The sequence below is a fragment of the Cebus imitator genome, unplaced genomic scaffold (assembly GCF_001604975.1).
Source record: "Cebus imitator isolate Cc_AM_T3 unplaced genomic scaffold, Cebus_imitator-1.0 Scaffold332, whole genome shotgun sequence".
Taxonomy (NCBI): Eukaryota; Metazoa; Chordata; class Mammalia; order Primates; family Cebidae; genus Cebus; species Cebus imitator.
This window is the reverse complement of record NW_016107647.1, coordinates 680,902-708,862: the sequence shown is the minus strand read 5'-3', so window position 1 is coordinate 708,862 and position 27,961 is coordinate 680,902. Positions and strand designations below refer to the sequence as shown.

General features: G+C 49.7%; 1 long non-coding RNA gene across 1 annotated transcript; it reads right to left on the bottom strand.

Moving 5' to 3' along the window:
* Positions 1 to 4,325: 4,325 nt before the first annotated feature.
* LOC108286947 lies at positions 4,326 to 23,877 on the bottom strand. Its single transcript, XR_001818139.2, has 3 exons — positions 23,520 to 23,877; positions 4,913 to 4,985; positions 4,326 to 4,441 (listed from the first exon to the last, which is right to left on the bottom strand). It is a non-coding gene; the product is annotated as an uncharacterized LOC108286947 (long non-coding RNA).
* Positions 23,878 to 27,961: the final 4,084 nt, after the last annotated feature.

Genomic DNA, 27,961 nt, shown 5'->3' with positions numbered 1-27,961 from the left:
CATTTGCAACCAAGTGTGGACAAGTTTAAGCCTAAAAGCACTCTCAAAAACATTGCAGGTTGTGGTAAAAAGCAATTGGGTGGAAATTGATGGGTTCATTGGAGATATAGGCTAAATTATAAACCAGCTATTTTACTGGAGAGAATCAAGGAAAGAGACAGCCGGAAAGAACCCTCCTGAGAGTCACAACAGATCTCAAACACTGACCTCAGGAGTTATCTCTTCAAAGGAGTCTGGTTTTGATGGGATCAGTCTCTAAAGAAATGTATGTAGTGTTGAAAACAATAGGGCAATCAGCCACCAATTAGTGGAACTTAACAGTTGAGTGTCGTCAGAGAAGGATACAATTAAAGAGAGCACTACAAAAACCACTGTCATCTCTGGGTGACTGTGGGCATACCCAAGGATGCACCCCCTAAGAGCAACACCAGAGGCTTCATGCAGGAAAATCAACTAAAATAACCCAGCAAGTCACAAAAAAGTAAACAAGTAAATAAGTTCCAAAGGGAAGAACAAATTTATCCAGTTGCTACAACACATTATTTACATCTACTTTTCTATAACAAAAAGATTATGAGACATACAAAGAAACAAGAAAGTATTACTCACATACCGGGGGGAAAAAGCCAGAACAACTGCCTGTGAGATAGATTGTATGTTGGATTTAACACACAAAGTCTTAAAAGTAGTCATTGTAAATGTGTTTAAAGAACTTTAAGGAAATCATGATTAAAGGAGTAAAGGAACATATGATGACAAAGCCACATGAAATAGAGATATTAATAAAGACATAGAAATTATTTTTTTTAAATCAAATGGAAATCTATAGTTAGAAGTACAATAACTGAGATTTAAAAAAATTAACTAGAGGAACTCAACAGTGCATTTGACCTAGCAGAAGAATTTGTAAATTTCAAGATAAGTTAATAGAGATTGTGAAATCTAAGAGCAGAGAGAAAAAAATGATGAAAAATGAACACAGCCTGAGAGAAATGTGGCACATCATTAAGCACAACAAATACATGTAGCGGGAATATTAGAAGGAGAAAGAATCAGAAAAGACATTAAAAGAATGAATGGCTGAATACAACCCAAATTTACATTAACATTAATCTATATATCTAGGAAGCTCAATGAACTCTGAGAAGAATAAACACAGAGAAATTCACAAACAGACAAATCAGCATAAAAATGTTGAAACCCAAAGACAAGAAGGAACTCTCTAAAGCAGTGAGAGAAAAATGACTCAGTTTACAAGAGAATCCCAATAAGATTAACAATGAACTTCTCATCAGGAATAATGGAGGTCAGGAGGCATTGGGATAACATATTCAGAGTGCTCAAAGGAAAAAACTGTCAACCAAAAACCCCAGATCCAGCAGAGCTGTCTTTTGAAAATGAAGGCTAATTCAAGACATTACAAGATAAACAAAAGCTGAGATCACTTTTTGTCTAGCACATCAGCCGTTCAACAGATACTAAAGGAAGTTCTTCAGACCGAAAGCAAATGACCCCTGACAATTACTAGGTTCCACATGAAAAAAAGCAATTATGCAAATACAAAAGGCAGTACAAATGCATATTTTTATCCTTCCTTCTATTAACTGATTTTAAAAGTAATTATATGAAGCATTTGCATAAAACATATTGTTGTCCCTATCATACAAAAATATCATATATTTACCAAATACAGAACAGGGAAACATGTGAGAGAAAAGCTGTACTGGGTTAAGAAAATGACTCCAGATAGTAACCCAAATCCACAGGAATCAATGAAGAAAACAAGAAATGACCAAGAAGGGTAATATAACAAAAGCTATGAACATATACTTGTTCTCCTTTCTACTCTTAGCTTCTTCAAAAACATAAAATTATATAAAACAATAATTCTATAATAATGTATTATGGTTTGTAATATTTATAGATGTAATATGTATAGCAACAACGTCACTAAAAGAAAGGGAGGAATGGAGCTGCATAGAAGTAATATTTTAATTTCTAACTGAATTTAAGTTAATGTAAATCTAAAGCTGATTCTGAAAATTTAAGATGTATATGGAAAGCCCTAATCATTAAGAAAATAATTCAAAAACATGTAGTAAAAATGATTAATGATTAAATGCTACATTTTTAAAATCACTTAATGGGAAATACAGTAATAATGATGAATAGAGGAACAGAAAAGACATAAGACATAGAAAACAAAAAGTAAAACGGTGGATGTTAATCCAGCTACATCAATAATACCATTAATGTGACTGGATTAAACAATCCAATCAAAAGGCAGAGATTTCCAGACTGGATTAAAACAAACAAACAAACAAACAAGATCCAACTAAATGCTGCCTATAAAAAATACACTTTAGATTTAAAACACAAGTAGGTAAGGGTAAAAGTATGAAAAAATGATATGTCATGTGAACAGCAACCACAAGAAAGTTGTAGTGGCTGTACTAATATCAGACAAAACAGATTAAAATGTTACTAGGGATAAAGAATGATAAAAAGCATCAATCTGTCAGGAAGCTATAACAATTATAAATATATGTGCAGCTAACAACAGAGCCCCAATGTACACAGAGGTAATTCAACAATAATAATAATAATAGAAAGATAATTCAACAATAAAAATTGGAAATGACAATTTCCTATTTTTAATAATGTACACCAAAAATTGGCAAAAGATCAAAAAGGAAATAAATGACTTGAACAATGCTATAAACCAGCTAGCCCTAACAGGCTTCTACAAAACACTCTACCAAACAACAGCAGGATATGCATTCAAGGGTACATGGAACATTCTCCAGGATAGACTGTATCTTAGGCCACAAAATAAACACCAATACATTTAAAAGGATAGAAAGCACGTTCTCTAAACATAAAAGAATGAAATTGGTTAACATTAACAGAAAGAAATTTGAAAACTCACAAATATGTGGCTACTAACAACACACTTCTTAACTAATGGATCGAAAGAGAAATCACAGGAGAAATTAGAACTCTCATCTAGTCCAACAACACTGGCATTTTAAAGGTGGGTAAACTGAGGCTCAGAAAGGGCTGAGGACTTAAAACCACACAGCTAGTCAGTTCAGAGCCTGGGCAACACCTCAGGTTCCCAGGACCCTATCTACAGCCCTTGGGACTAGGCGAATGGGCTTGATGAGAGTTTCCCAAAGTGTGGACTTGGACCACTGATGGAACGGCAGTGCTGCTATACACCAGGACCAGGGTGGGGAGAGGCATTTCCTGTCCAAATCTTTTTAGTCCTTTTCATCACTTCCCAGCCAAAGTGTCAGCTTGGTGTTGGGTGTCTTCACTTTCCCACCAACAATTGTTAGTCTCTCTGGAACTAGGGACTAGAAGGTCAGACCTTGAGCTCAGGGTCCCCCCAGACAACCAGACCCCACTGGAATGTGGTGGTGGCCTTGCTCCATCCCCATGTGCTATTGTCACAGCTACCTTCTGTTAACAGAAAGTGGTGGTATATCTTTTCATTTACATTGACTTAAGTAGGGAAGTTAAAAATAGTAAGTGAGAAAAGCATGTTGTAGGGCAGTGTGTGCATTGCATACTAAAACGTTGTCTTTGGATTGGAAAAATACATCAAATACATATAGTTCCTATTTGTTGATATGAAATAATAACCATGGCTTTGGGGGAGGGGCCGGGGGTGGGAGACAGGATGGGAGGCAGGCTCCCCTCAAAGCACTTACTAAACTTTGATTTTTGAACCATGTGAGTACAGCTCAGATCCAAACAAAAACTAAATGAAAAAATCAATTAAAACTTAAGACAACCATGAAATAAATTATAGTAATGCTCACTCATAAGGCAAAAAACTCAAAGGTGGCGCCCGACTGACTGAGGCTGGGGAGACGCCGGGCTGGCCGGGGGCTGCAGTCCCTCCATCTCTGACTGTGGTGATGGGGCCGCATTCCCGGGCACATGGCCCACTCCCCACCCTCCACTGCCCGCCTGGTTCCCGGCGGGTGCCCGGGCACGGCTCCCTCAGCCTGTGGGACTCCTGTCAGTGCACAATGTCCTGTCTGTTTCTGGTGCCTGGTCAGGTCGGGCCTGCCCACGCCAGACATGCTCTTCAGACTCCAGAGACCCCCACCTCACAGCAAACCCCAGTTCCTGTGCTGGGACTTTGGCCTGAAGATAGGAGCCGGCTGGGGTCAGAGTTCTACGTGAGGACCTCCCCATCCAGGGCAGGCTGCCTCCACCCTAAGTCGGTTTTCTCATGCTGCCCCTAGAAGATAATAACGAACAGCGCAGCTCTTCCATGCACTGCTCTAAGCATTCATCTTACAGCCACCCACTTCATCTGCCCAGCAGCTCCAAGAGGGGGTTCCCATTATCATCACCATCTGCATCATCCCATTTTCCAGGTGAACACATAGAGGCAGGCTAAATAATTTGCTCCAAGGCCACACATCTGAAAAGGCAGAGTCTGGATTTGAACCCAGGCCCCCTAACCCTGAATCCACCACAGAGCCGGGTACGGAGCGGAGGCCTACAAGGGTCTTGACTCTCAGCCCTTGGAGTTCCAGATGGGGCACCACAGCCCAGAGAGGGAAGCACGATGCACGAGGTCACACAGACAGGGGGCCAGACCCAGCCATGCATGGTGGAATCCCTTGGAAAAGGCTGCCCCATCCACAGGGATATATTTGGTCGGTGCAAAAATAATGGAGGTTTTTGCCATTACTTTAATAGCAAAAAACCACACTTACTTTGTACCAACCTAATACTTTGTGCACCTGTTTTCTTGAGAGAGAGAGAGCATGCACGTCTGAGTCTAGTGAGCCTATCCAGCAGGTTCTGCTGCCAACTGTCCACTCCCCCACCCCACCCACAGCCCCTGCCCTCATAGCCAGGCCCGCTCCCCGCATTGTTCCCATCTCACCTAAAAGAACATGCACATTTTTCTGTGGGAGACACACCTCTTTCCCCGCTGCAATCTAAGGAGGGTGGGGGGACTAAAAAGAAAAGAAAAAAAAAAAAAAACCAGGGAGGCAAGAGCTTCAGATTAGAGCAGCCACACAGAGGAGACCCAGTCAGGCAGTGGAAGAGGCTAAGTTTGAGGATCAGGTGGACAGATTGGGTCGCAGAGCCTGTTTTGTCATCAGTAAACAGGGTTCTCGGCATGTCATTTGCAGACCTGTTGTCAGGGTTAAACAGGATTTATGTGAAATGGCCTAGCTCAGGGCCCAATCCGGAGCAGGTGCTAATATGCATGCATTTCTTTCCTCTGTGCCTCAGCTTCATCATCTGGAAAATGGGGATAATAGAAACCTCTTTTTTGAGGTTTCTCAGGAGGATTAAGTGGGTTAATAACTGTCAAACTCATGAGAGGTGGCATGTGATCTGTGTGACCAAATATGTGGATTTGCATCTGTTATCTTCGGGTAACTGTTAATCATGCCCCTGTTCATTTCCAAAATGTCCTAGCTTGGAATAAAAACTATTTATGTCCTGTGTCAAACCATTGGCCAAATGAAGAGTGAACACAGAAGAGGACATGGTTGCCAAAGCCACATTCCCCCAAGCTGCTCATCTGTACAGGCCCTTGTCACCCCAGCCTATCCCTGTGTCTCTCCCAGGGCAGGGCTGCCTCTCACAGAGGACCAGGATCCTGAGAGGGCTGGGGGAGGGTCCCGAGGCTAAGTAGCATCACTGTCACTTCCCATTTCCACCAGGGTTAAATTGCAGATATAGTTTCTCAGGCCCCTCACTGCCCTCCCAGGTCCTGCAGTTCCCTGCTTCTGTCTCTCAGGCTGTCATTCCATCCTTTGCCTGGCTCTAGTACACAGGGACAAGGCAGCCCCAGGGTGATTTCTCTGGCTGGGCTCACTCTGGTTTCTTCTTGCCTCAGGCCTGCACTTATTTCCATTGCCTCCCTGCCTGGTGGACTCCTAAGCATCCTTCAAAGGCCAGGTCAAATGACCCCTCCCCCCCAAAAAAAAGCCTTCCTCTTTCCTCCTGGCAGATAGATCATCACTCCCTTCTCTGGGCATTTTTCTGGGCTCCCTCACTGCTCTGAGATGCACCACTTACCAGCCACCTAACCCAAGGAGAGTCTCCTAACCTCTCTGTGCCTCCATTTCCTCATCTGTGAAATGGGAATGAACATAACAAGATCTTCTTCCTAGGCTGCTGGTACACGGGAAGTGCTGAGAAGCGTACCTAGGACTTGAACACATAACTTCCTGTTACTACTACACTCTATTAACTATAATCATAGAAATCATCCTCACTATCACCCTCACAGTCCTCGCCACCTCACACTGCCACTTTTCCTGTCACCCTCATGAATTGGGGAGCACACACAGGGTGGAGGCTGGGGCCATCTCTGGATCCCCAGCTTACAGCCCTGAGATGGGCAGAAAATTGATCCAAATGGTAAAACAGCTGCTTCACATGGGGGGTATCTTCAGTTTCTTCCATGTGCTCCCACCACAGTGGTGGTCCAGCCTCCTCACGTGGGGGTCCCCTCAGTTTCCTCTACATAACCCATTGAATGGTAGACCAGCCTCCTCACACAGGGGTCTTTTGTTCCCTCCATGTGCCCCCACACCAAGGGCAGACCAGCCACACCAAATGGAAACCCTCTGTTCCCTCTGCACTCTCCCCAATGGTAGACCAGGCCCCTCACATGAGGTTCCCCTTATTTACCTCCACGTGCCCCTACCCCAATGGTAGACAGGCCTTCTCATGTGAACATCTGAGTTTCCCTCATGTGCCCAGCCAATGGTAGACCAGCCACCTCACCTGAGGGCCCCCTCAGTTTCTTCCACATGCCACCCCAATAGTAAACCAGCCAACTTACATGGGGTTCCTCTCAGTTCCCTTCACATAACACACTCACAAATAGACTAGACTGCTAACACAGGGGTCCCCTCAGATCCCACTATGTAGCCCTTTTAAGGACAGACCGACTCCTTACACGGAGATTTTCTCAGTTTCTCTTCACATGTCCCCACCTCAGTGGTAGACCAGCGTCCTAACATGAGGGTTCCCTCACTTCCCTTTGCGTGCCCCTACACCAGTGATTGACCAGCCTCCTCTCATGAAGCCCCCTCAGTTCCCACAGGTGACTTCTTCAGTAGATGAGCCTTCTCACATGGGAGTTCGCTGTTCCCTCCACATCCCCCCACCCCATGGTAGGCCAGTGTTCTCACATGAGGGTCCCCTAAGTTTGCTTGACGTGTCCCCAACTGAGGGGTAGACAAGCCGCCTCACAAGGGGTACTCCTGTGTGCCCTCCATGTGCCACCAACACAGTAGTAGACCTGCCTTTTCACATGGGAGTCCCCTCAGTTTCCTCTACATAGCCCATGGAATGGAAGGCAAGCCTCCTCACACAGGGTTCTTGTCAGCTCCCTTTATATGCCCCCACACCAACGGTAGACCAGCCACTCCAATGGGAATCCTCTGTTTCTGCCACATGCTCTGCAGCGGTAGGCCAGCCTCCTTACATGAGGTTCCCCTTATTCACCTCCATGTGCCCTCACCCCAGTGGTAGACAAACCTTCTCGTGTGGACATCCCCTGAGTTTTCCCTTGTGCCCACCTAAAGTTAGACTAGCCACTTCACACAAGGGTCCCCTCAGTTTCTTCCACACACCACCCCCCATAGTAGACTAGCTGCCTCACATGGGGTTCCCCTCAGTTTTCTTCATGTGACCCGCTCAGTGGTAGACCAGCTTCCTAACACAGGGGTCTCATTTCCCACCAGGTAGCCCTTTTAAGGATAGACCAGGCTTCTTACACAGGGATTTTCTCAATTTCTCTTCACGTGCCCTCACCCCAACGGTAGACCAGCATTTTCACATGAGGGTCCTCTTACTCCCTCCAAGTGCCTGCACACCAGAGGGTGACCAGCCTCCTCTCATGAGGTCCCCTGAGTTTCCTCAGGTGCCTTCAACGGTAGATAAGCACAAGGGCTCTCTATTCCATGTGCTTCCACGCTTATGATAGAAAAGTATCCTCACACGAGGGTCTCCTAAGTTCTCTTCACACACCCCCAACACAGTGGTAGACCAGCCACCTCACACCATGGTCCCCACGGTTCCTTCCATGTGCCACCCCCAATGGTAAGCTAGCATCCTCACATGGGAGTCCCCTCAGTTCCCTCCACGTGCCTTCACCACAATGGTAGACCAGACATCTCACAAATGGGAAGTCGACTCCATTTCTTCCATGTGCCCCCACCAATCGTAGATCAGCCACCTCACACAGAGGTATCTTAGTTCCTGTCCACACGGACCCTTCATGGCAGACCAGCCTCCTCAAATGCAGGTCCCCTGAGGTTTCTCCATGTGTACCCTCACCCCCATCCTCCTCACAGGCAGATTGTCTCTATCCCTCTCCACGTGATTTCCTCCATAATAGACCAGTCTCCCACATAGTGTTCCCCTCACTTTTCTCCATGTGGCCCCTGCAAAGGTAGGCCAGCCTTTCCACACAGGGGTCCCCAGCCTGCCCAAATGGGTTTCCTCTCAGTTCCCCTTCATGTGGCCCCAATGGTAGACCCAATGGTAGACCAGCCTTTCCACACAGGTGCCCCCTAACTTCCCTTTACACTCTCCTACCCAATGATAAACCAGCCTCCTCAGACATAAGTCCCCTCAGTTTTCTCCACATGCTCCTATCTCAGTGGTAGATCAGCCTGTTTATATTGGGGTCCCCACAGTTACCTCCATGTGCCCACCCAGTGGTAGTCCAGCAGCCTCATGCAGGGGTCCCCTCAGTTTCCTCCACGTGCCACCCCCAATGGTAGATCAGCCACCTTGCATGGGTTTTCCCTCAGTTCCTTTTACGTGACTGTCTCAAAAGTAGACCACCCACTTCACATGGGGGTGGGAGTCCTTTGAGTTCCACTCCTTGTGGACCAACACATGCCGGTCCCCTCAGTTTTCTCCAGGTGCTCCCCGAGTGGTAGACCAGCCTCCTCATATGTGGGTCCCCTCTATTCCCATGTGGCTTTCTCAGTAATAGGCCAGTCTCACACAGGTTCCTCTCAGTTCCTCTTCATGTGATCCCCCTCAATGGTAGACCAGCCTCTCCACACAGGGGTACCCCAACTTTTTTCCTTACCCAATGATAGACCAGCCTCATCACATGGGGTCTCCTGAATTTTTTCCACAAGCCCCCTCCCCAGTGGTAGACCAGCCTCCTCAAATGGGAATCCTCCCAGTTCTCTCCACATGCCCCCCGATAGTAGACAGGCCTCCTCACATGAGGGTTCTTTTAATTCTCCTCCAGATTTCTTTATTCCAATGGCGGAACCACCCCCACACACGGAGATTTCATCAGTTCTCTCCAAGAGCTCCCTCCCACCCTGGTGATAGACAATCTCCCTTACTTGGGCATCCCCTCGGTTCCCTTTACATGCCCCCAAAATGGTAGACCAGTCTTCTGATACTGGGGTCTCCTTCCAATTCCCTTCATGTGCCGCCACTTCAATAGTAGACAGCTGCTTTACATGGGGTCCCCTGAGTTCCCACCATGTGCTCCCATCCCTGTGGTAGACCAGTCTCCTCATTTGGGTGTCCCCTCCTTTTCCTCCACGTGCCTATACCCCAATAATAAAAGAGGCTCCTCATATGGGGGTCCACTTACTTTCCTCCACATACCCCTCAGTGGTAGGCCAGCTTCCTCACAAATAGCTCTGTTCAGATTCCTCCATATGGCCCTACCCAATGCGACACCAGCCTCCTCACATTCGGGTTCCCTCACTACTTTCAACCTGACCCTCTCGATGTTAGGCCAGACTCCTCACATGGAGGCCCCAGCAGTACCCTCCATAGGGGCCCCTGAATGGTAGACCAGCCTCCTCACACAGGGGTCTCCTCAGTTCCCTCCCCATGGCCTTCTTGACGGTAGGCCAACCTTTTCACAGGGGGTGCCATCAGTTTTCTCCACATGCCCACACCCCAATAATAGAAGAGCCTCCTCCTATAGGGGTCCTTCCATGTGCCTCCAAGAGTAGACCAGTCTCCCCAAACAGGGGTTCCACAGTTTGCTCCACAGGACCCCCACAATGGCAAACTAACCTCTAATACAAAGGTTCACTCTGGTCCCTTCATATAACGCCATCAAAGGTAGGCCAGGCTCCACACGTGGCACTCCCCTCAGTTCTCTTTATGTGGCCCCCTCAATAGGAGACCAGTTTCCTCACCAAGCACCCCTTCCATTCCATTCCCATAACCCGCTCAATGATAGACCAGCCTCCACACTCAGGGGTCCTCTCAGTTCCCTCCACATGGGCCCCCCAGTGGTAGATGAGCCTACTCACACAGGGGTCTTTTCAGTTCCACTGCAAGAGCTCCGGAGAGACAGATCCAAGATGGCTGATCACTAGCAGCTCGGGATTGCAGCTCCCACTGAAAGTGCAGAGAACGAGAGGATGCCACACTTTCAGACCAATTTTTGTTGCTCGCCCACCAGGAGATTCCCAGCGGAGGAGCCCCAGAGGTCGCCAGCATGACTCTCGTGGCTGGCGTGGCGGTTTTGCCGGCGCCTCAGCGCAGCGGTTCTTGGTGCAGAGTCAGAAAAGCACCACAAATCTTAACGCCGCTGTTCTGGCCGGCACAGTGGGTTGCTCCGATTCCAGCCCTGGGAATCAACAAGTTGGACGTCCACTCAGAAACCTAATTAGAAAGTCGGTAATTACAAAGACGACAGATGGATACATTTATAACGAAGGGAAGAAACCAGCCTAAAAAGGCTGAGAATACCCAGAATCAGAACGTCTCTCCCTCTACAGGGGATCACAGTTCCTCATCAGCAACGGAACAAGGCCTGATGGAGAACGAATGTGTTCCATTAGCAGAAGGAGCCTTCAAAAGGTGGATGATAAGAAACTTCTGTGAATTAAAAGAACTTGCTCTAACCCAATGCAAAGAAACTAAGAACTTCGAAGAAAGGTTTGACGAAATGTTAACAAGAATACACAATTTAGAGAGGAATATAAGTGAATTAATGGAGCTGAACAACACAAGAGCTTTGCAAAGTATGCACAAGTTTTAATAGCTGAATTGATCAAGCAGAAGAAAGGATATCAAAGGTCGAAGACCAGTTTAATGAAATAAAACGAGAAGACAAGAGTAGAGAAAAAAGGATAAAAAAGAATGAGCAAAATCTCCAAGAAATATGGGACTATGTGAAAGACCTAATCTATGTTTGTTGGTGTACCTGAATGTGATGAAGAGAATCAATCCAAGCTGGAAAATACGCTTCAGGATATTATTCAGGAAAACTTTCCCAACCTAGCAAGGCAGGACAATATTCAACTCCAGGTAATACAGAGAACACCACAAAGATATTCCTCAAGAAGACCAACCTCAAGGCACATAATCGTCAGATTCACCAGGGTTGAAATGAAAGAGAAAATACTGAGGGCAGCCAGAGAGAAAGGTCAGGTTATCCAGAGAGAAAGGGAAGCCCATCAGACTCACGGCAGATCTCAGCAGAAACCCTACAAGCCAGAAGAGAGTGGGGCCAATATTCAACATCCTTAAAGAAAAGAACTTTCAACCCAGAATTTTACATCCAGCCAAACTAAGCTTCATAAGTGAAGGAAAAATAAAATCTTTTGTGAACAAGCAAGCACTCAGAGATTTCATCACCACCAGGCCTGCTTTACAAGAGCTTCTGAAAGAACCACTACACATAGAAAGGAACAACCAGTGTCAGCCTTTCTAAAAAATACCAAAAAGTAAAGAGCATCAACATAATGAAGAATTTATATCAACTAATGGACAAAACAGCCAGCTAACATCAAATGGCAGTATTAAACTCGACTAAATCCCCCAATCAAAAGACACAGCCAAAACCCATCGCTATGCTGCATCCAGACCCATCTATACACAAAGACTCAAAACAAAGGGATGGAGAAAGATTTACCAACCAAATGGAGAGCAAAAATAAATAAATAAATAAAAAGCAGGAGTTGCAATTTTCGCCTCTGATAAAATAGATTTTAAAGCAACAAAGATCAAAAGAGGCAAAGAAGGACATTACATAACAGTAAAAGGATCAATGCAACAAGAAGAGCTAACGATCCTAAATATATACGCACCCAATGCAGGAACACCCAGATGCATAAGACTTATAAAGAGACTTAGACTCCCACACAATAATAGTGGGAGACTTCAACGTCAATATTAGACAGATCAATGAGACAGAAAATTAACAAGGATAGCCAGGACCTGAACTTAGATCCGGAACAAGTAAACTTAATAAACATTTATAGAACTCTCCACTTTAAACACACAAAATATACACTCTTATCAGCACCACGTCACACCTACTTTACAGGTTTAAATGAAATATTGGTTGACTGCTTGTTTGTTACTTTCCTCCCTCATTTTTTCCTGTCTCCATTAATAAGCACAATTATTGGTATAAAAGAGGCTGCTTTCAATACCCATTTTTAGACTGCATTTTAGCCTGGGCAATAAAGCAACACTTCCATTCTCTCTCCCTCTCCCTCTTTCTTCCTCTCCTTCATTCTTTTTATTTTTATATTTTTTCTTTCTTTCTTTTTCTTTTTTTTTCAAAAAAAAAATTTATGTGGATGTGAAAGAATCATTAAAACAACTAAAAAATATCCAGGTTAGCTTTTCCCAGAACCTGTCAGTTTGATAAAATGTATTCTTTATTTTTTAAATATGTTTATATCATTTTTTAAAAATAAAAATAAAAAATAAAACAAGGGCTCCACCCGATTGCAGGCCAGCCTCCTCCTCACACTGTGTTTCCTCAGTTTTCTCCACATGGCCCAACCCTGATGGTAGACCAGCTGCCTCACATGTGCGTCTTCTCAATTCCCTCCACGTGGTCCACTCAAAGGTATACAAGCCTTTGCACGTGGGGGTCCCCTCAGTTTTCTCCACGTCCCCCCACCATGGTAGAACGGCCTCCTCACATGTGCCCCAGTGGTAGACTAGGAACAGCGAGGAGGGCAGAGTGGCGGGAGGGAGGGGAAGTGTGGTAGGAAAGGAGGTTGGAAAAGGCCCATTAAGTTGATGGAGGGAAGGGACCTTCTGGGCTGGACACAGCATGAGCCAAGGCCTGGAGATGGGGAATGCAGGGCGTGCTCCAGCAGGGAGCCTGGCTCAGAGGGACTGGGGCTTCAGGAGTGTCCAGAGTTAACAGCCTAGGACACTGGCCTCGGGAAGCCTCGCTGGCCCTGTAGGCAGAGGCAATCAGGACGGGGCCTGAGCAATGGCAGGCCAAGGCCCACCTTAAGTTTGGGCTGCCCTCCCAGTAAACCCCGAATTCCTCCTCACCTGGGTGTCACCCCTGCTGGTACGCCCCTGTCACTGAGGCTCTGGCTCTATCCTACCTGATGGCACTCACAGCACCCAGATATCTGGCCAAGCTCAAAGGCCTGGCTCTGACTCTCAGCCCCACCACCGGCCGACTCAGGGACCGCAAATGACTAATTTCCCTTTGCTGGGCCTCTGTTTCCCCACATCTAAAGTGAGCAGCGTTGGGGGCTGTGGGCAGTTCTTCCAGCCCCACCTGATCCTTAGTTCACATCACAGAGCTTTGGGAGCAACAGCTGTATGCTTACAACCTGGAGCAGAGAAGCTGAGGCCTTTGCACAGATAGGGAGACTAAGGCCAGGGAGGGTGGGGTTGGCCGAGGCGAGTCTGTCGATAATATCTGGGGAGGGAGCATGCGATGTTGCATGATGCTTCAGACTCTCAGGCTGTGGGACACCTCGTCCCCACTGTTTGGACAGATGGTGATCTCCCTAGCAGAGGTTAATGCGATTCCCATTGTCTGAGAGCTGGACCCGCCCGACAGTAACAGGATCCTTGACCCCTCTTCCCGCCTGCAGGGCAGCCTCTCTGACACCCGAGCCTCAGGATCCAGGCAAGGGGACATAGGCAGGCTTGCTGGTGGGGAGACGTGAACTCAAGGAGGATGAGCACCTGCTATGTGCTAAGACCTTCATCTCACTTAATCCTCAGAGCTGCGAAACAAAGCAGGGATTGTCATTATCATTATGCCCTTCTCAGGGATGGCGAAACTGAGGCTCAGGGAAATCATAGAGGCAAGAGGAGAAGGCATCCCAGGACTCAGGAAAACAGGATCCCAAATGTACAGGGGACCGAATTGCCTTTTGTAGAAATGGCTTTTTGTTTTTTTTAATGTTTGCCTTCTCATATGCAGGCCCTTCTCAGATGAGCCAGGGAAAATGATGCCTCCCCAGATAGCCCTCACACCCTCCTGGCAGGGATAACCACTCCTGTCTCTTGGCTCCTATTGCTCTGAGATCCACCACTTACCAGCTGCCTAACCCAGAGAGTCTCCTAACCTCTCTGGGCCTCAGTTTCCTCATCTATAAAATGGGAATAAAAATAAGACCTTCTTCCTAGGGCTGCTAAGAGAATCACATGAGACAGTAGGTGTGAAGTGCCTAGGAGTGTGCCTGGGGCATGGTGAACACAAAACTTGCTTTTGTTATTACACTCTGTTAACCCTCATCATCACCAAGAGGTAGCACAGGCTATCTGGGGGAAAAAGAACTATTCAGTAATATTTCAAAATAGAAGCCTCCAACTCTCCTACTGTAGCCAACAGCATGCTAAGTTCTCTGTAAGCCTCAGCTTCTTTATGCCTCCTAGAAAATCCATGGGGCCAGTACTGTCAATCACTACCTCTGCTTTGGAGATGAGGAAACCGAGGCAGGTGGCACACCTGACCCCAGGACCAGGGTCAGAGTTGGGAGTTAGACTCAGCCCTGAAGCCACTTGCCCAAGGCCACACAGCCAGGCTTTGGCTGAGCCTGGCCTGGAGCCCGATCCAGGCCTGGGACACTGGACACAGCACACAAGTATCTAGGGGCTGACCTTGGCCATGAGGACTCGAATGTCCCAGGAGTCTCACTCAGTCATATGCTTCTCTTTCACTGATAGAAAAGCCACTTTAGCAGCCTCTGTGGTTCACTCCAAATTTCTATAGGATTGTTCTGGGGTGAGGGGAGAATGGAGAGCAGAGCCAGGACTAATGGGAGGAGGGGACTGATCACAGGAGGAAAATGTTTGCCCTATGAGGAGCGCTTTCTCCCAGCCAGGAGGCCAAAGAAAGGGAAGAGTATCCAGGAGGGAGTAAGCTTCCCATCAGGGGAGGCATGCAAGCTAGGTTGGAGGAGCAGCTGGCAGGCTGCTGCAGAGGGAATTTGGGGACTCTGCCTGGTAAAAACATGCAGGAGAATCTCCCACAAGACCCCATAATCAGGCTTTCCAGACTGAGTAAGAAGCCAGCCTGTGTGCTAAAATTAACCACCCATTTGCGGTTCCCAGAAGACCTTCCATACCTAAACATGCTCTGCTACGTGTCCTGGGACGTTGTGAGGGAGATTCCCCCAGGCTGTATTGCACAGCTTCCAATGCCCAGAGTACAAGGCAGAGACCACGGTTGTCCACACGTTTCCACCTTCTCCTTCTTCTGAACAGTAAGGAATCCTCTACCTGTTATCTGGGATCACGATGCCCCACCATCCCCCACGAGATTGCATTTCCCAGCCTCTTTTGTGGCCAGACACTGGCACTGGAGGAAGTCTTGGCCAGCGGGAGGTGAGCCAAAGAGGCGCATGCCACTTCCAGGTGCACCATGAGAGGAACTAGTGCCTGCAGCACAGTACTGAGGGTGGCTTGGACCCGCCCAGCTCCCTCTCGCCATTCTTACTTGCAGTCTCAAGAATTGCTGTAGAATGTGCTGGGGATGCAACATCATGGGATAAGGAGGCCCTGGTCAGAACAGCCTGGGCTCTGTTCCTGTCCCTCCTGGAGCAGGATGTCCTGCAGAGATTTAGCTCAGCAAGTTGCCTTGTCTCTTTAGTATGAAACCCAGGGCTGACTGCTTTCCAGAGTCCTTCAGCTGCAGTGCAAGTGGGACACATGCAGACAAGACTCCATCTACCCTGGGCAGCTTTCTCGAGCCTGGGCACCAGCTCACCACACATCCCAGGCTCCACTGTCCCTGACTACCTATCTCTAAGTAACAAATTTGCTTCGTGTAATTTGCTGTAGGTGAGCGTTGTCTCACCGGACTCATGCAAGTGACAGAAATTAACACAACTCAAGGTGTGAGTGGGCAAGGTGTTTAGAGTCCTCCCCTGGGACTGATGTGGTACACGATGACCCTGCTTCACACTCCCCAACCTTCCTCCGTGAGCCAGTGTCGCCTGCACCAGAAGACTGCCCGGCCCTGCTCTGCACCTCTCTCCCCTGACCTACAGCAGGTCTCCAGTTACTGTCTCTCTCAGCACCACTTCACTGTCTTCATAGCCCTCCCCACAGCTCCACAGGAAGTCATAACTTCGTGAGTGTGTGTGTGTGTGTGTGTGTGTGTGTGTGTGTGTGGTGTCTGGTCTCCTCCCAAAACCGTCTGCTCCAGGAGGGCAGAATCGTGGTCGATTTGGCTCAGTGGTGCAACTTCAATGCACGGCCCTGGGCCTGACACATTGTAGGGGCTCTGTACATGTCTGGGGATGAATGACAGAAATATAGGCTGCCTTAGGTTGAATAACTTCATGCAAGAGCAGAGGTGGACCCACGGATGGCACCTATGTTCTGGAGCAAGGCGGGTCAGTGGGGCTGGCTGTCCAGATGGGAGTTGATTTGAACGGAGCACACCCAACAGAGCCAGCACTCACACCCAGTCTGCACACCACACCAGCACCCTGGACACTCACTGCAGGTGCGAAACAGTTTCTCTGCGTACCAGTAACAGTCCCAGGCGAGGACTCAGCACCTCGGGCCTGGGCATCATACCTCGGGCTAGGCCAATTTCTTTTTTTCTTTTTTTTGAGATAGAGTTTTGCTCTGTTGCTGAGGCTGGAGTTCAGTGGAGCAATCTCGGCTCACTGCAACCTCTGCCTCCTGGGTTCAAGTGACTCTCCTGGCTCAGCTTCCTGAGCAGCTGGGATTACAGGCACCCACTACCAAGCCAGCTAATTTTTTTGTATGTTTTAGTAGAAACAGAGTTTCACCGTGTTTGTTAGGCTGGTCTCAAACTCCTAACCTCATGGTCCACCCGCCTCGGCCTTCCAAAGTACTGGGATTACAGGGGTAAGCCACTGTGCCCAGCTGGGTGTGCCAATTTCTACCACTTGCCCACTGCAGCAAGACAGAACACTTGCACACACTGCCCCCTTGGCCATTCATTTCACTGCCACCAGGACTGGCCCCACCACTTCATTAGCTGAGAAATGGGAGGGGCTTGTAAACCAGTCACAAATCCAGTGCCCTCTGCAGGCCTCAGTTTAGAGGTTGGACAAGCCTTGGGGGTTGATGGGGTCTAGGGGTGGAAGGATCAGAGAGGGAGCCTGACTCCAGAGAGGGAGTCTTGGGAAGGTGTTTTTACCAGCAGCGGCAGCAGCAGCAGCAAATAACAACATTCAAGGTGTGTGCACTTGGGATTCCCTCCTCCCGGGAGCTTTCTCAACCCATCACATTCCAGCTGCCTTCAGGAGCCCCACACCTTTTCTGCCCCTTCCTGGGCTCTTGCCCATCCCCAGCTTCATGGCTATAGCAGCCCATGCCTTACAATGGGCATAATAAAAGCACAGGGAATTAAGAGATCCCTGAGCAGGTGGGCAGCCAGACCTGGCCTCCCACTGTAGCATTCCAGGGGCCAGGACATTCTCTCTGCCTGGCCCTGACAAGGTGGGCCTGTGACCTGGGTGTGGCCAACCAGATGGTCCTGCCCAGAGTTTAGATCTGAAACACAACTCACAGAGGCAGGGGTGCTTTGGATTCATTCCAGGAACCTCAGGAACAGCATCCCTTTTCAAGGCCCTGACTAAGGATTAATTGCATTAATTAGGAGTGTGTTCAGCTGCATGTACTAGAAACCCCTGCTATGGTTTGATTTTTGGCCCCTCCAAAAATCACATTGAAATTAATCCCCAACATGGCAGTATTGAGAGACGGGGCCTTTAAGAGGTGATTGGGCCTGGAGAGCTCTGTCCTTATGAGTAGATGAACCCATTCATGGGTTAATGAGTTAACGGCTTAATGGGTTATCATGGGGGTGGGACAGGTGGCTTTCTAAGGAAAGAAAGAGAGACTTGAGCTGGCCCACTTAGCCCTGCACCACCTTGGAACTCTGCAGTGAGTCCCCAGCAGCAAAAGGGTCCTCACCAGATACAGCCCCTCAACCTTGGACTTCTCAGCCTCAAGAACTGCAGGAAACAAATTCCTACTCTTTATAAACTGCCCAGTTTCAGATATTCTGTTATAAGCAACAGAAAATGGACAAAGACAACCCTGTTTCCATGCTTAGCCAAATAGGACTTTGGTCTCCCCTAGAGATTGGCAGGCCATGGCTGGGGCAGCTGCTTGTGGCTGTCATCTAGAACACAGGCTCCTTCCAGCTCCTGGTCTTCCATCCTTAGCATGCGGTTTTCATCCGCATGCAGGCAGTGAGAAGATGGGAGAATGGAGAGGGAAAAGCCTATGCCAGCCCTTTTAGGAAACAATAGCCTTTAAGAACCCACCAAGCAGAGCATCACATCCCTCTAGACAGAACTGGGTCTGGTGGCCACCTGTAGCCAGTAGGCCATCTGGGGAAGGAGCTTCAAGGACACATCATTCCTCTGAACTAAACTGGGATCTGCTAGGAAGGAGGGAAACAGATGCAGGGTAGATCATCAGCAGCAGCTGCCACAACTGCCCAAACCTTTCTCTCTGCCCAAGCCAGAGCCACTTCTGGGTGATTGTAACTAAGATCCACAACTGGCATGGTGGGAACCCAATCAAACTGAGGATACTGGGAATCTTCCCTGAGCTAAGATCTGAAGGATACTAGGGGTGACCCTGACAACACAGTGCAAGAGGAGAATTCCAGGCAGAAGGAACAGAAGGGAGATGCTGAGAGATAAGACAGCATGGGATATTTGAAGGAAAGAAAGCAAGCCAGCATAACCAGAGAACAGAGAGCGAGAGGGAGAGAGTGAGAAGAAAGGGTTGGTAAGATAGGAGAGGGCTGGCGCTGAGCTCTATGGGCTGCAGTAAGGGTTTGTGACTGCCCTATAAGCAACAGGACCAGCCACAAGTTTTCCACAGAAGATTAACATGACTTTTAAAGATCATCCAGGCTTGGAGGGGGCCAAGATAAGCGTGTATTGGTCAAAATAAGTTAATCCTATAACAAAGAGCCACTAGATCACAGTGGATTGAAACAGCAAAGGTTTCTTACTCACGTCACCATCCAATGCAGGGTGGCCCAGGCACTCAGCTCCACACAGTCATTCAGGGATCTAGGCTCCTTCCATTTCATGCACCTCCATCTTTGACATGTGGCCACCAAGGTCACCTTGGCATCATCCAGCTGGCGAATGAAAACAGAGAATGGGGAAGATGATGTAGGGTTTTGGAGGCCAAGCCTGGGGATGGTGTCCCTTCTGTCCACATTGCTTTGGCCATAGTTCAATCACATGGCCCTAGCTAACTGCTAGGAGCCAGAAATGTGGCCTCACGTAGTGCCCAGGAGGAAAGGAGGTGACATGAATATTGCCATCCACTAGCAGTCTCTGCCACAGTCTGCCCCCTGCCAACACATACCCATGAGGCCCTCCTTCCTACACATAGAAAAAGCTCATCCTCTCCCCAAGGGAGACAACCTGAAACTCATCCAGCCACTGTATGGTCTGGTGACCTGTGGGCTATAGAACAAATGTGTTCGTTGCTCCCTTACACACACATGTGCACATACACAGACACATACACACAGAGAGAGAGAGAGAGAGAATGTGAGGGTGAGGCAGGGATAAGATAACCCCAGTAAAAACTCCCACTCCAAAGAGAAAGGAATCACAGCCACTCAACAGTGTGGGCAGTCCATTGCAGGGTCCATCGCTCAGGGTCCGTTGCACAGGGGCAGAGACTGAGAGGTTTCCCTATCCTGGCAGCCAAGGTGTCCCCTGATTAGACTCTGGCTCTGCTCTCTTAGAAAACTCCTTGTCTAGCTGGGCACGGTGGCTCACAACTGTAATCCTAGCACTTTGGGAGGCTGAGGCAGGCAAATCATTTGCAGCCAAGAATTTGAGACCAGCCTGGCCAATACATGGTGAAACCCCACCTCTACTGAAAATACAAAAACTAGCCAGGGTTGGTGGTGTGCGCCTGTAATCCCAGCTACCTGGGAGCCTGAGGCAAGAAAATCACTTGAACCCAGGAGGCGGAGGTTGCAGTGAGCCAAGATCGAGCCACTGCACTCCAGCCTGGTGACAGAGTGAGACTCTATCTCAAATAAAATAAAATTTTCTCGACAACCCCCCACCTCCCCCAGGCCCAGTTCACCCTGTATGAGCTCTTCCTTGTTAATTTTCCTCCACGGCCCCCTCGATGTGGCTGTGTAGTAGAGTTCCCTCCTCAGACACCATAGAGTTTACAGAGCCTACTTGTTCCTGGATAGTGGGGGGTGGACAGGGATATTTTAAGCTTCAGTCAAAGACTCTTCTTATTTCCAGGATCATCGCTTCTTTATTAGTGCAATTCCCTCCAGAGCTAACTTTCTGATCTATTCGCCTGTCAGTCAACGATCACACCCACAGTTCTCCCATAGACTTAACTGTCCAGTCCCATTAATTTTTTCCCTGCTTCTTTGCTTCCCTGCCTTTTCCTCCCAACATGACCATCTTGAGGCTACGTAATTGAGTGGAAATGTCACATCCTTCTTCTAGTCTTCACTGTAGCCTGAAATGTTTCTCACTCTTATATCCTACTGTTTCAGGTCCAGATGTGCTTGGTTTTCGAACCCCGAAAAGCCCCTCTTTCTGTCCCCTTCTGTTGCTGCTTCAAGCCAGCTGTGACTCTCCTGAGCTCATCTCTTTCCTGTAACACCTTGCCAAATGCAACCCACGGTAGCCAAGACACACTAATCCGTTAATTCCTTCCAACCCCTTCCCCTGGAGCTACAGGCTCAATGCTGGTGTGCTTGGTCCTCCCAGCTATCACAGGCAACCGTTCTTCCAAATGCTTTGCCCCTTCATAACATGGACTGCCATATTTCACAGCATCTAATATCAATTTCCACACTGTCGCCCCACAGCCAGTGCCGCACCTTACAGGTTTGTATGGTCATGCTTATCTCAGATGACCAGTTTTTGTATTGTTGGAGAAAGCTAACAGCCCCAAATCTCAGCAGCTCATCACCGCGAAGGTCTATTTCTCACTCTTGTTATAGTTCAGGGAGGCTCAGCTTCACACAGTCACTTCAGGACTGAAGTTCCTTCCATGCTGTGCACCAGTGTCTCCACTCTGTGGGCTGGAGGGCACCCTGGCACCGTCTAGCCAGTGAGTGGAGATAGACTGTCGGCAGGAGGAGGACACCTTTTCTGGGCCAGACCTCAGAATGGCAGGCATTACTTCTGACCACAGTCCCGGGGCCAGAGCTCCATCACTAACTGCAGGTCAGCCTGAGGGACATGCCTATCAATGTGCTCAGGAAAAATGGCAGCACCCAGATTTCGTATCTGGGGTCTAGCAGGTGCCCACAGGGGCCTCAGTTCATGCTTCTTTGCCAGGATGCCTCCATTCTGCCTAGAGCATGACTTCACAGCCTCCAGGGTTCTGATCCATGAGTGGCACTTCCCTCCCCCAGGCAGGAGGGAGGGAGAACAGGTGCAGGGGAGATCAGCAGCAGCAGCTGCCACAACCACCCAAACCTTTCTCTCTGCCCAAGCCAGAGTCACTTTTGGGCGATTGTAACTAAGATCTAGAGCTGATATGGGAGGACCCTATCCACCCCATATCCACCCCAGGCAGAAATGGCAAGTCCCTGCTCTGTGCCTGCCCTGTAGTCCATAGAGGCCTCTTCCCAGCCCCCCTCAGAAGACGACAATGGTCCCCTTAACTGATGTCCAGAGCTCAGGATGCAATAACATCTGACTCAGCTCCATGTGCTCAGCATGGCACAGCACAGAACCTGGCGTGGAAGAGGCACCCATCAGTGTCTGTGAAAAACCAAATGTCAGCCAGGACGTTGGCTTTGAGTGACAGGTGGCTTCTACTAATTATACTTCTTGCAGCTTGGAAGAGGTATCTGACACCTCTTGTCCCCCACCTCGCATGTGCTGAGCCATGCCTGCCCTCCAGCTTCGGCTGCAACAACCAGCTCTGCATAGGATCAACCCAGAACGCCTCACATGCCAGCCCTGATGATCGATCTCTCATAGGCCTGCTGAAGCCACCACATGGGACAGGGTACTCTCCCCCAGAGCCATGCTGACACATGGGCAAACCGAGAAGTGCAGGCAGGGAAGGGACACCCCACTCCACAGGGACTTAACCTCCTCCCTCGGAGGACAACGCTGAGGCCCCGACACACTCCACAGAGGGCCCCCAGCAGGCTTGAACCCTCGGTGCCCACAGCAGTGACTGACTCAGTAATGTCCTTGGACTGGCCTTGGGGGCTTCCATCTCACTAGCCTCAATCCTCCTTCTCCTTGGGATTACACCTCAAAATAAACTGCCAGGTCCTAAACCCTTGCCTTAGGCTCTGTGTTTAGCTGGGAGCCCAGGCTAAAAGACACATTTTTTTTCAAGCTGACAAGAAGTATAACCAACAGAAGCCACCTGCTGCTCACAGCCAGTGTCCTGGCTGACATTGGGTTTTTGACAGACACCAATGAGTGCCTCTTCCATCCCAGGCTCTGTGCCATGACAGGCTGGGCACATGGAGATGAGTCAGATGTTGTTCTTGCACCCTGAGCAAGATTGTTGACTTTCCCCAGACTGGAGGGCCGTTAAGCCCCCAGAAAACTGGCCTGTTTAAAGAAAACCCCACACGAGCTGTGTGCTGCTCCTGGAAAGACAGCTGTCTCCGTTGGTACCCCCAACCCAGTCCAAGCCAACTGGCACCAGCCTAGTTGACCTCCAACATCTTTTCATCCTGAAACCCCCTGCCGTGGGAACGGTGGCATGTGTCCATCACACAGGAGGAGAGGACCAAATCCTCAGCTTGTCGGGCCAGGCTTCCAGAACCAAGCTCTCCCCCACCCACCCTCTTACATCTTCCTTTCCCACTCAGTGTTCCCATCAACGCCCACATGACAATTTCCACTGCTTTGGGTGCATTGTGTCACTCTCCAAAATCCACATACTGAGGTCCTAACCCCCAGTATCTCAGAACCAGAGCTGTATCTCAGGCCCTTAAAGAGGTGATTATGGTGAAATGAGGTCCTTAGGGTGGGCCCTAATCCGAGCTGATTGGTGCTCTTATAAGAAGAGGAGATTAGAATACAGATGCCCAGAGGGAAGACCATGTGAGGACCCAGGGAGAAGACAGTATCTACAAGCAAGGAGAGAGGCTGCAGGAGAAACCAACCCTGCCAACACCTTGGTCTTGGACTTCCAGGCTCCAAAACTGCAAGGAACTGTTTCTCTTGTTTAAGCTCCCCCGTTAGCGGTTCTTTATGATAGCGAATACACCCCCTCCACACCTCCGTCCCCACCCTGGAATGCCTTCTCCCCCCTGCTCAGCTCACCAGATCCTGTACCTCCCGGGGCCTTCACAGACCTCCAATTTCAGGAGCCCATGTCTCGCTGGAGCCCTTCCCTGGCGGTGAAGCAAGTGACTTCCCTTCTTCATCTGTGGGATAGGACAACCACGCCTCACTCACGGGAGAACGCGCCCTAACATAAAGCACCTCGTGGTGGTCGCCAAAGTTGAGGATTTTCGCAAACAAAAAACTGTATCTCAATAGAGAACATTCTGGCTGACTGAGCTAGAATCTGCTCCCCACCCCATTGAGCCCAGCCCTGTGTTCGCCTGCGTGCCCTGTCCTGGGGCAGCCTGCAGAAGGCAGGGCTCAGCCACAGGCCCCTGCTCCCACGCAAGGCTCAGCAGCCTCAGACCCTCCCTTCTGACAACAAACAGCACAATTTTGAGACCCTTTTATCCTGTCAAGTCAGGCCCTAGAGACAACACATTCACTGTGTCAGCTGGTCCATTTTGGGAAAATCCAGAAAAATTACTGAATATGCAAAGAGAATGCAAATAAGCTGCTTCTGAGCCCCAAGTGCTCCCTTTGGCATTCTTTGAGGGCCTGCTTTAGCGAGTAGATATAAATGCCGGTAAGTGGCACAGAGCAGCGGTTGGCATGGAAACGGGGCTTCCACAGTGCTTAAGGAGACTTCAAATCAGCCCTGGAACCAACTATGCTAAACATCCTCTCCCTGCGGTCTTGTTCACACTCAAGCTTCCCACTTCAGCTGGAGAGAGGGTGAGCATGGCTTCCGATGGTGAGTGCTGAGTGAGATTCAAGAGATTTGCACCAAAATGGACACAAGCGTTAAAGTCACACAGGCCTATGTTTAAACCCTGGCTCCCAAAATGCCCAGCGGCGAGACTGTGGGCAGGATGCCAGATGCCTCCAGGTCTTCGTTCCTCACTGTAAAATAGCTAAGTTGTGGGGGAGCTGTCCTGAGGATCCAACCAGTTGGAGAGGTCCTCACAACCCCACCCAGCCCTGGCCAGAGGCTGCCAGGGTCTCCCACGCGCCCAGAGCAAGGCCCAGGACACATGAACACTCAATTCTGCGTCCTCCCTCCATCCTCCCTCCACACCAGGAGGAAGGAAGAAACTTCTCTCAGGCCGATCTATACATCTTGTGGGCTATTTTTATTTGTGTTCCAGGTGAAATAAAACAAGTTAAAGCAGAGCATGAAATCTGAGGATTCCACCTTAAGGGGAAAAAAAAAATCAACCTTTGCAATAACAAATAGTTGGAGCTGGTGCACTACTTGGGTGAAATTGTTACCCCTCGAGACAAGTCTAAACTCTTCAGCGTTATGAAAAGTCTGAGGGTTGCTTTGCTACCGAAAATTTATGGCCTTCAAATCATTTCTAAAAGACAGCACACATTCCCAGCTGAGGGTTTCCTTCTGGTACAACCAGCTCCCATCTCTGGGTGAGCTGGGGAGGCCCTTGGCTGCCACATTTGGGGACAAGGGGTAGGTCGTGCATTTCTGCCTGAGGTGTCTGCTCTATGGGGCCCCACACAAGACCCAGCACATAGTAAATGCGCAACAAATATTCTGTCTTTGTGTATTTCTGGCTAGTGGCAGCACCAAAAGATGGATTGGGAGGGTTCCCCCTCCCTAGAATGCGCTTGCCACCACCCCCCACCAGAAATAGAACCTCAGCTCTGGCTGCACGCTCCCTGCTCACCGGCAGGGGATTAAAGGCAGTTGTCCCCATACCCCTCCCCTAAGGAACACATTCACCCTTGAAGATGAAGAGCCAGAACTTGCCTACACTAAAAGAAACTTCTAGACCAAGTGGTTCATCTCTGAGTTTTATGGATGTGGAAACCAAGGCTCCAGGGGTGCAAAGGAACCTGCCAGAGCCACATGGAGGTAGAGCTGAGACCCAAAGTCCTGGGTGACTCCCCTGGGCAAGGACAGCTTCACATCTAGGGCAGGCAGATCGCAGCGCAGCTGTGAAGACCCAGGCCCGCCCTTCCCTGGCACTGGTCTGTCCGAGGGCCCGGGAACCTCTGAGGAGAGGCACTAGGTGACTGCATCCTTTCCCATCTCTGTTGACTGTGGAGAGCGGAGGTGCCCCCACTCAAGATCCTCCATGGTTCCCCATCCCCACTGTGTGATTGGAGGGCCCTGGTGGCCTCCTCTGCCCTCTGCCAGCCACCCTGCTACCCCTGCGCCCCCTCCCAGATGAGCTGCAGTCTCACTGACCTTCTCTTTGTCCCACTTGAGGCGGGGCCATTCTCATATTGTCCCCCATTCCTGGCCTCCCAGCAGCCCTCTCAGTGCCCAGCCTCCCTCCTCAATGGCACCTCTTTGGGTGTCTAGCTTCCCAGGGCTCTACTTGCTGGCCCCTCTGGCTTCACAGCCTGAGCTGCTCCCCACAGCCCGCTGCCTCCATCTGACACCATGCAGGAGGGCAGGGCAGAGCTCTCCTTCCTCTGTCCCCACCGAGCTCAGCAGCAGTCAGCCACGATGCCTCCTGAGCACAGACAAAATGCCAAGAGGCCTGTGCTGAGCCTGCTCCAGGCACCACGTGCTTTAGTCCACTCCAAGGGCCAGGGAAGCTAAGTGACTTGCCCAAGGTCACACAGCAGGTAAGAAACAGAGCAGGGAGTCCAAGCAGGTCAGTTCAGATGAGTTGGCAGTCGCAAACTGAGGCAGCTTAGGGGCCACGCATGGCACATTAATGAAGGCCCTGGCTCAAAAGGGGTGTGGTGGGGAACGACACATCCTCCTCCTTAGTGGGGTGCTGCCCCCAACTCCAGCCAGAGATTAGCAGCTTGGGAACACCAGTACTACCAAAGTAAGATTCTTCAAGAGAAGGTGGAAACCCAAATTTGTATGGGAAACAGTGTTCCTACATTTGAACATTGACACCCGCCCTGATGTTTGTTGTAACACCGGACAAGGAAAACACACCTGCAGGCCCGACCCAGGCACACGGCTGCCGGGATGGGGCTTGGGGTTCTTTCTAGATAACAGCTTCAGAGCACGAGTGTACAGCCCCTTTTGACAGATGAGGAAACGGAGGCCCAGACATGGGAAGCTGGCTCTGGTTACATGGGGCTCAGCAGTAGAGCCCAGCCAGCCAGTCCTTCAGCAAAGGGATGAAAAACAGCAAACAAATGCGGCCCGGCTCCATCCCTGCGTGCGCAGGCCTGGGGCCGTTTTGGGCAGAGACTAGAGACAGGGCCAGAGGCCTCTCTGTGTGGTTAGGAGGTGGACCTAATGTCTCCGGGCCTCAATTAACCCACCTGTAAAATAAGGAAAGAAAAACATAAGAAAGCTTCCCTTCATTTCCATCTTTGTGAAGATGATAAAGGAATCGTGGGTAGAAGAAATGTGTAAGTAAGCCTAAAATCAGGAGAGGCGACAGGTCCCTCTCTGTCCTGAACAGAGCTTCCTAGACTGAGAAATTAGAACAGATTTCTGGGGTCACAGCCCCTGGCATCTGAAGCGGGCCGTGGAGGTAAATCTTGTCCTCCTCTCGGGGGCTGTGGCTAGGACCACATTTTACAGATGAGAAGACGGAGGCTTGGCAAGCTTGGTGCGCATCCATAGACCCAGGACCCCAGGCCTCTCCGGCTGACCGGGGTCGGACCCCCAGCCTCAGCAGGCTGTCACCCCAGTGTGGCTGCACTCACTGCTCCCTTTGAAGTTCAAAGAATGAGCCTCACCCCTCCAAAGCAGGCAGTAAATCATGCAGGAGAAAGGAAACTGTCCATCCCAGCTGACTTATGGCAACCACGGCGAGACAGCCCCCACCCTCCAGGACGGCTGGCCCCACCCTTACCTGCCCCCGCCCGCCCTCTCCTGCCCCCTCTGCCCTGGCCCAGCTCCTCCACCCCCAGCTCTGACTCCCAGGGTGTCTGGCTGGAGGCTCCTGCAGGACTCTCCCTCTAACCCATCTCCCTCTAAGGCAGGCTGGAGGCACCTCCACGCCTTCTCTATCAAAGAGTGTTTTGGCCCATGCTTGCATACCTCCTGTGATGGGAAGCTCACTCCCATGCCCAGCCAGCTTTGACCTGGACAAAGCTCTCCCTTCCGTGGGTTTGGAGCAGCTCCCCAGTTCTCTCCCATCTCACTCCTGAGGGCTGTCCTATACCCTCGGTCACAGGCCCTCTCCACCCAATACAGCCCTGCAGAGATGGGAGAAACCACTGCAGTCACCTCAGGTGGCTCTCGGTGTCCCAGGCTCCCCGGGGAGGCAGACGTTGCCTGCCACAGGGGCCTGAGGATTCCAGTGCAAACTCGGGAGTGAGGCTGCACATGAGTGATGTGCACATGGAGATGTGTGAACTTGTGGGTGAAACGTGTGGGTCGGGGCATCGGGGCATACACTGGAGGGAGCTCAGCCAGTGTGCGGTTGTGTGTCCAGCATCTCAGCACGAGGCCATGAGGCAGTATATCAGGGAGTGTGCACGCACACGCACGTGACTGT